Raw genomic sequence first — 9,252 nt, 5'->3', positions numbered from 1 at the left:
AAAATATTTTCTTCCTTCATTCTCCCTATTACCTTCACTTTCTATCTTAGATTCTATCCTAGATTATTCTTTAATTCATGCCCCTTATACTCGTTTATACTTTAGTCACTGTATTCCACATGGAAATAAAGATTCTCAGGGATCTGTACCGGTTTCCTTTATCTAAATTGCATCTATATGAATGTCTTGTATATCTTAAACCCTTGGTCCCCATGTGACATGTGAAAGGTGCTGTGGAATCCTTGAAGCACTTGTGTTCTGCATAGTATTCCATAAGGTTTAAAGATTTTCTTGGGAAATTCAATATTTGAGACAGGTCTTTGGGCTAAAGACAGATATACTGGTGACTGGCCAGGAGGTGATCTACCAGTCCTTCACTGGCCTAATGTGATGCCTAAGCAGCCAGCTATTGCTAGAAAAGCCCTGCCCCCAGCCCCTAACTCAAACCCTAGATTGGCATAAGAAAACAGACTGAGTTCCTGCCCCCAAGACGTTTCTAAGGAATGAAAGCTAATTAACTAGAAAAAGCCTGATGCCTAATGGTCTTCTTTTGTCTAACTGAGTGGGCTCAGAGATGGCTCTATCTTGTGTCAACAGACTAGCTGGAGCATCCCTTGGTCTGTCTATGGCCATTAAGGATGAAAGCCTCGGCCCTAGACATTATCTTGATATATATGACTTCTGCCTTATCTTGAGCCTACCATGTTGTGGGAGTTATGGCAAGTTGGACACAGAGATTCTGGGTTGTAATTTCAGTTGACACTTTGTCAGCTATCTGATATATTGTATTTACAATCTATTCGGAGGTTCCTTTTATCATGGTCATAAAAAGTACAGGCTGCCGAAGTCTGCAAAATAACATATATAAACTTCAAGAGATAATTAACTACTGCACCCTGTATTTTCTATATAAACTACTTCTTTACCCCAACCTGGGGCTATTCTGATCGGGGTTGATCCCAAATGGATTGCCGGCTAATAAATTCTCCATTTAAAACTTATACTCTGGGGGCAGAGCCAAGATGGCAGCTGGTAAGCACGGACTAGAGTGAGCTCCATACCCGAGTCCCTCCAAAAACCTATAAAAAATGGCTCTGAACCAATTCTAGAATGGCAAAACCCACAGAACAGCAGAGGGAAGCAGGGCTCCAGCCCAGGACAGCCTGGATGGTCTCGGGTGAGGTCTATTCCACACGGAGCTGGGAGCTGGGAGCTGGGAACGGAAGTGGAGCAGAGGCCAGCCTGAGCGGCGTGGACCATCCAGACCAGAAGCCGGGCGGAGGGGGCCCTAGAGCCCTGAATATGTGAGCTGCGGCAGGTACCAGACCCCTGACCCACAACACCAAAGACTGCGGAAAAGGTTAGTGGGAAAAGCTGTGGGAGTGGAAGGAGTTCGCCGTTCGGCTTCCAGCCCCAGGGGCAGCGGAGGTGGGGCAGCTACAGCTGTTGTTACTTCCGGCTCCAGGCCCACCTGGTGGGAGGAATTAAGTGGCAGATCAGAGCAGGAGTGCAACAGCCTGCTGAAGATCTAAGCCCAGTCTGGACTGGAGGTTCTTGGGGAAGGAGTAGTGCGGTCTGACAGAGCTGGCACCTCCCCCCCAAACGTGGAACATAGAACTCGTTAGTCTACAAGCAGTCATACCCCACTGAAAAACTCAAGGGTCAAGTTAGTTGGTTGGAATATGGCCAGGCAGCGAAAACGCGCCCAAGATTCATTCTCAGACTTTGGATTTCTTTCTTTGGTGACAAAGAAGACCAAAACATACAGCCAAAGAAGACAACAAAGTCATAGAGGCCTACAACAAAAGCCTCCAGAAAAACATGAACTGGCCCCAGGCCATAGAAAGAACTCAAAAAGGATTGGAAAGCAAGTTAGAGAAGTAGAGGAAAAATTGGGAAAGAATGAGAAGGATGCGAGAAAACCATGAAAAACAGTCAATGACTTGCTAAAGGGACCCAAAAAAATACTGAAAAATACACTGAGAAAACAACACCTTAAAAAACAGACTAACTCAAATGGCAAAAGAGCTCCAAAAAGCCAATGAGAGAAGAATGCCTTGAAGGCAGATTAGCCAATGGAAAAGGAGGTCCAAAAGACCACTGAAGAAAATACTACTTAAAATTAGAGTTGGAGAAGTGGAAGCATGACTTTATGAGAAAATCAGGATATTATAAAACAGAACCAAGGAATGAAAAAAATGGAAGACAATGTGAAATATCTCCTTGGAAAACCACTGACCTGGAAAATAGATCCAGGAGAGATAATTTAAAAATTATTGGACTACCTGAAAGCCATGATCAAAAAAAGAGCCTAGATACCATCTTTCAAGAAATTATCAAGGAGAACTGCCCTGATATTCTAGAGCCACAGGGCAAAATAGAAATTGAAAGAATCCATCGATCGCCTCCTCAAATAGATCCCAAAAAGAAATCTCCTAGGAATATTGTCGCCAAATTCCAGAGCTCCCAGATCAAGGAGAAAATACTGCAAGCAGCCAGAAAGAAACAATTTGAGTATTGTGGAAACCCAATCAGAATAACCCAAGATCTGGCAGCTTCTACATTAGAGATCGAAGGGCTTGGAATGCGATATTCCGGAGGTCAATGGAGCTAGGATTAAACCTAGAATCACCTACCCAGCAAACTGAGTATCATGTTCCAAGGGAAAATATGGACTTTCAATAAAATAGAGGACTTTCAAGCTTTCCTCAGTGAAAAGACCAGACCTGAATAGAAAATTTGACTTTCAAACACAAGAATCAAGAGAGCATGAAAAGGTAATCAAGAAATGGAAATTGCAAGGGACTTACTAAAGTTGAACTGTTTTGTTTACATTCCTACATGGAAAGATGAATGTGTAGATTCATGAGACCTCAGTATTAGGGTAGTTGAAGGGAATATGCATATATGTGTATATATGTTTATGTATATATATAAGTGAATGTGTATGTATGTATCTATCTATGTGTATATGATGTATTGTATGTAGTGTATATATATATATATATATATGTAAAAGAGAGAGAGCAGACACAGGGTGAGTTGAGATGAAGGGGAGATATCTAAAGAAATAAAATGAACATTAAGGGATGAGAGAGCACCATACTGAGAGAGGGAGATAGGGAGAGATAGAATGGGGTGGATTATCTTGCATAAAGGTGGCAAGAGGAAGTAGTTCTGTGGGAGGAGGGGAGAGAGTCAGGTGAGGGGGGAATGAGGAACCTTGCTCTCATCAGATTTGGCCTGAGGGGGGAAGACCATACATACTCAGTTGGGTATCTTACCCCACAGGAAAAAGAAGAGGGAGGAAGATAAAAGAAAAAATAAAAGGGGGGGTGATGATGGAGAGGAGGGCAGATAGGGGGTGGAGGTAATCAAAACAAACACTTTGGAAAGGGGCAAGGTCAAGGGAGAACAATACAATAAGCGGGATGGTTGGGAAGGAGCAAAATGTAGTTAGCCTTTCACAACATGAGTATTGTGGAAGGGTTATACATAATGATACATGTGTGGCCTAGGTTAATTGCTCGAACTTCTTAGGGAGGGTGGGGGGGAAGGGAAGAGGGGAGAGAATTTGGAACTCGACAGTTTTAAAATCAGATGTTCCCAAAACAAAAAAAGTTTTTGCGTGCACTAAAAAATAAGATACATAGGGCATGGGGCGTATAAATTATCTTCCCTACAAGAAAGGAAGGGGAAAAGGGGAATGAGAGGGGAGGGGGGTGATAGAGGGGAGGGCCTGACTGGGGAACGGGGCAACCAGACATATAAGCCATCTTGGAGTGGGGGGGAGGGTAGAACTGGGGGAGAAAATTTGTAATTCAAACTGTTGTGAAAATCAATGCTGAAAACCAAATATGTTAAATCAATAAATTAAATTAAAAAAAACTTATACTCTGTGGAGTGTCTCACTCGCTGTCGGTATAACACTTATGGACAGCACATTATTCCTATTCCTAACCCAACCCACAATTGGTTTATATAGTTTCTTAGACATCTGTCTCTGTCTCTCGTGTGTGTGTGTGTGTGTGTGTGTGTGTGTGTGTGTGTTTATGGATATGTGTGCATATCTCCTGTTATTTTGTAGCACCTAGGGACTTTGAACTGTGCCCTCCTGGCTGTTCAGACCAAAATGAGGAAGAAACCCACCTCTCTTCCTGGCTGAGGGATCATAGTGTTGTTGTTGTGGTGGTGGTGGTGGTGGTGTCCTTTTTTAGTTCTGCCTTGCTCTTTATGACTCTTTATTTGGGGTTTTCTTCACAAGGATACTGGAGTGGTTTGCCATTTCCTTCTCCAGATAGTTTTACAGATGAGGAACTGAGGCAAACAAGGTTAAGTGACTTGCCAAAGTTGAGGAGTCTTCCTGACTCCAAAACTGGCACTCTAGTCGCTACACCAGCGGTGTAGTGGGGGATCATCATACAGGACTAAAAAGGAGCTAGCAAGAGGGTCCACAAGACTTGGGGTTATTGTGGAAACCGTCTAGTCACCATGGCAATTGTGATTGAGACCAGCTAATGCCATTTTCACAAATAGTGAATTCTTCCTAAATAGGGACACCAGTCTGAAGCATTCCTTCCTAAAGACCAGATTGGGATCCTTTCCTACAGAAATTTTGTCAGCATCCTGCTTTTCCCCATCTTTCCCATTCAGGACAAAAAAAAAAGAGAGAAACGGCAAAGTAAAATCCAGATGAATTGAAAAGAGAGGAGCCATTTAGCACTTTGCCATTTAGCATTTAGCACTTCCTTAACACTACTCCCCAGCCAGTCTCCACATTCCCAGTAGAGTAGGAATTGGCTGTGAGTTCCTGCCTAAGGTCCATATTGGTATCCCTCCTACCACAGGGACTTTACCAGCATGTCTTCTCCCCATCCCCCATATCCCTTCAAAAGGTGGCAGACATAAATTCTCCATACTTAATTTATAAGAAAAGGATAATGGTAGGTGGCCCTGAAAATATGCTTCATTCTGCCTGTGGTCATTCCTAGATTAGGGACCCACAAATCTGTAGAGAGTCTACTCAGGTTACTCTCCACATACTCCACCACAGTAAAAAAGTTGTTGATAATGATTCTGCCCAGACATAGAAGGAAAAGAGAGCTGAGGGGCAACTGGGCTAAAAGCCATGCCTAATGAGTCTAAATCCAAAACCTGAGACCTTTCCACTCCATCCAAATGAATGAATGGAATTTGTAGGTGACTAGCAGATAGATTTAGAGATGTGGGAGCAGACACTTTCTGTTTTCCTAAAGTTATCCTTCACATACAGAGAGCTATTCTGCCTACATCAAAGGTCGTGTTTATGGACAAGTTTCACTGTTTCCTATGTCAGGATCTCTCCAGTGTCAAAACACTTAGTTTCTCAGGAAATTAATAAGTCATCAGTTGACTCTACCCCCAACCAGCCTGTAGGAATAAAGATACCAGGCTTGAGAATTTATGGGATTCTTCTAGTAAGAGGAGTCCATGGGCTTTGCCTTATGGAAAATAAGTGGGGACAGGCTGCACTGAGCCATTCACACTTGCCATCCCAGCCATGGGAGGTGGCTCCAAGGAAGGTAGAATACACATCTCTAGCCCTTTCTCCCCCCACCCCACTTTTCTCCAAAGGAGACTTTAAGTCCTGCTAGGAGAGAAAGGAGTAAGACAGGCCCAATGGAAGCTTGGACACTGTTCTCAGAGAGAAACTGGGCTAAAATTATTTCTATCTGCTCTCTTAAATATTTTTAATCTAAGGATCTAAGGGATGCTATCAGATTCAGTCTAACTTTGGCCTTCTCAGAAGGCAAGGAGGACCTCAATTTTTATATCCATGGCTTTACCCCATTTTCTACCAAATACCATTTCCACAATGAACATATATAGCATGTAGCAAAGAAACCCATTTGCCCCAATCATAGCAAAACAGAAATCAAATATGGAGTGAAGGAGTTCTCCCACTGGGTAAGGTAACTTAACCATAGATCTCATCCACTTAACTGATGTCTCTATTGTAGGAAGCTGAGCATAGGAACCTGATGGAGATTGGCAGTTCCTTTAACGTCAGTTTCTTCCCAGAGTCTTTTTCTTCAGCAATCTGAAATATAGTTGGACTCTTCCATTTTCTCTCTTGAAGCTGGAAGCCAAAAGCACCTGAACCAACTGCAGAGCCTGAAGTGACTCAATGCTTGAAGATGGAACTCAAAGTGACTCAAAGAAGATGGAAGAAAATTAAGCTCTCTCCCTCTTGCCAACTTCACCTCATCTCTGATTCAAGGCAGGGCATTCATTTCAACCAGTGAGGGGAAAGTACAATTTCAATGGACTTTGGGACTGCGGCCATATCTAAAATTGGATAAAAGTTATTTCTTTTTTTTCTTTCAGTTTTTTGGAATCAACTTTAATGGCAGGGCCTGGGTAGAATTTGTGTTCCTCTGGATCCTCTCAACAGGCCTTTGAAAGAAACATTCCCCTCCCCATTGCTCCTGAATCCAAAGGCTTAGCTCTGTCTCTTCTGGGAAGTGGGTAGTACAGGTTGGGTTGTGTTTGGGGTAGGAGGAACTTTGACTTTGGGGCTTCCTAGGAGAGGGGCAGCTGTAGCCTGAGCACAGTGCCCTTAACCCTGTGGTCTATCCTGCTAAAAATCAGTACTGCTAGCTTTGAGGTACATGTCCTTTCCTCATCACTCTTAACCACCTCCCTCCTCCCCCACCAAGTACTCCTGGTCCCTCCTCCTCCTACAATATCCTCCTTGGGACACTCTGATCAGGTGAGGAGGTTAGGAAAGGGAAACCTGGTCTTTTCTTATAGCCTTCTGGCTGGCACCAAAAGACATATGCCTTTGACCAGAGCTGGAGTCCTCAAGCTGACCTGGGCTTGGGGAATGTAGGCCTAATCCTGCCAGGCTGGTCTGCTGGGCATTCCTGTGTCTCCCTGCTGAAGTCACCTTCAATCCACTGATGGCTCTTAACCAGGCAAAAGGGTCATTGACCTACCTCAGGAAGGCCCAGTCTGTCTCCCTGAACATTCTGTTTCCAGATTCACATTGGCCCTGACTCTTGGTGCCTGGAGCTTCAGCCCTGTGGATGCCTTGCCCCCTGACCCTGTGCCATCCCGGGGCCCCACTGAAGTGTAGATCAATTCCTTCTCTTGCAGGATGGTCACTAGCTGGCCATCGGGGCCCTTCCAGCTGCTCTTCTTTCTCCTGCTGCCCATGTGTAGGTGCAGGTTTTGGTAGCCAAACATGGTCTGTAGATCAGTTATTGCAGCACTCTTATGCTTGCTTCGGACCTAACTGGGTCCTTCTCTATGGGCAGCCAGTCTCAGCACAACTCCTTTATGAATCCTGTCCATCATTTTCTATACTGCCTTTGCCTTCTAGTCCTCCAGGGCAGGGGCTGCCAGGGCTGGTTGTAGCTTCAGGCCTCACCTCAGCCAGATGATTCAAAGAAAGTCCACTGCAGGAGTAGAGGGTGGAGGCAGTGGGGGGTGTCAGTGGCAGTGGTGGGGTAGCCCAAGTCAGAGTCTCTGGTCCCTGGCTTGTGGTTCCAGCACTGTTTACTCTCTCTTCCAGGGCACAGGCCAAGGCCTCCAGCTGGAAGTTCTTCTCTTTACCTCCTTCAGTTGCACTTTGAGGCATGCCATTTCCTCTGAGGTGCTTTCCAGGATACTACTTGCTCGCTGTGCTAACACTTTGCCTCCCCCAGTGCTCTGCTCAGTGTGGTCACCTCCTCCAGGGCTGTAGACAGCTGGGTGCTGGGGTATGGTTCTGCAAGAAGATGGAGCTCTGTCAGTGGGCCTCCTTCTCTACCAGCACCTTGTAGGTGAAGATCTCAGCTTGCTGGTGCAGGTCTTGTTCTAGGCGAGCTGCTGCAAGGCCTCTCCGCACTCCTGCTGCATGAGGTGGGACACACTCTTCAATTTTGTCAGGGTTCTTTGAGACTGCCCCATGGACATCTGCAGGGAGCTCTGCTCCAGGTGCTTCTTCTGAATCTGCACAGAAGGCTGTGGATACAAGGATACATACACGGATAGACAGGGACAGATTGAGGGGGCTGCCCCATGCTGTATTGTCAGGCTGAGGGCAGGGTGAGCTGATGCTGCAGGTATCTGTTTTTCCCAGAGGATGCTCCTGGGCCATATAGCTCTCCTTAGCTGGTGGAATCTTTGATTTGAGCTGTGAGGGAACCCAGAGATCATCTGGTCAAGGATACAGAAAACGAAGGGTGCCCAAGGTTACACACAGTGTGTTTGTTTTGTGGTTTTATGGTGGGGACCCCATTTCTGTGAATCTCTCTTTCTCCAGTGTTTTTTCTAGAACATTCTCTCTGCCCTGCCCCCTATCCCTAAGCTGATCTTCTCAGTCCTTCCCTAGCTCTCCTCTCAATTCAGTCATCAGTTCCACTTGTCCACATTCAGCCACACCATATTCTGTTGGGTCTTGTGAGAAAGGCTCAAGAAAGGGGATCACAAGTTGTAAGGGAGCGTAGAGGTCATCCAGTTACAGTTCTCTCTTCCTCCTCCTCCGCATCCTCCTCCTCTCCCTCTTCTTCCTCCTCCTCTTCTTCCACCTCATCTTCCTTCTCCCCCCCTCTCTCCCCTTTGGATAAACGTTATTTCACCAAAGAAAAAGGTTGGTTAGCTCTTGGTAAACATGATTTAGAGTTGAGAATTAGGTTTACTCAATTATTTCATTCCTGGAATGAAATAAAAGGCTTAGAACTTTCCAGATTCACTTTGCATGTGTGTGTGTGTGTGTGTGTGTGTGTGCGTGTGTGTGTTTCTGTTGCAATAATCTGGCTAGCACAGGCTAAGATAGCAGATGGAAAGCAGGGACTTGTGTGAGCTCCCACCCGGGTCCCTCCAAACACCTATAAAAAATGGCTCTGACCAAATTCTAGAACTGCAGAACTCACAAAATAGCAAGGGGAAGCAGGGCTCCAGCCCAGGACAGCCTGGATGGTCGCGAGGTAAGGTCTATCACATGGACCTGGGAGTGGAGCGGAGCAGAGCCCAGCGTGGGCAGCAGCAGGACCAACCAGACTGGGAGCCGGACAGAACAGGCCCTAACGCCCTGAATCAGTGAGCTGGGGCAGTTACCAGACTTCTCAACCCACAAACACCAAAGACAACAGACAAGGTTAGTGGAAAAAGCTGCAGGGGACAGAGTGAAAGGAGTTTGCCATTCAGCCACCACCCTGGGGGCAGCGGGGACAGTGGGGGTGGTGCAGCTACAGAACTACAGTTGCAGTTGCTTCCAGCCCCAGGCCC

At 45.7% G+C, this 9,252-nt stretch overlaps 1 pseudogene; it reads right to left on the bottom strand.

Moving 5' to 3' along the window:
- Positions 1-7,288: 7,288 nt before the first annotated feature.
- On the bottom strand, positions 7,289-8,181 carry LOC118833163 (annotated as a pseudogene).
- Between the last annotated feature and the right edge of the window lie 1,071 nt (positions 8,182-9,252).

This window comes from Trichosurus vulpecula (genome assembly GCF_011100635.1).
Source record: "Trichosurus vulpecula isolate mTriVul1 chromosome X unlocalized genomic scaffold, mTriVul1.pri SUPER_X_unloc_2, whole genome shotgun sequence".
Classification (NCBI taxonomy): domain Eukaryota; kingdom Metazoa; phylum Chordata; class Mammalia; order Diprotodontia; family Phalangeridae; genus Trichosurus; species Trichosurus vulpecula.
Note: the sequence above shows the minus strand (reverse complement) of the source record. Positions and strands in the feature narration are given on the sequence as shown.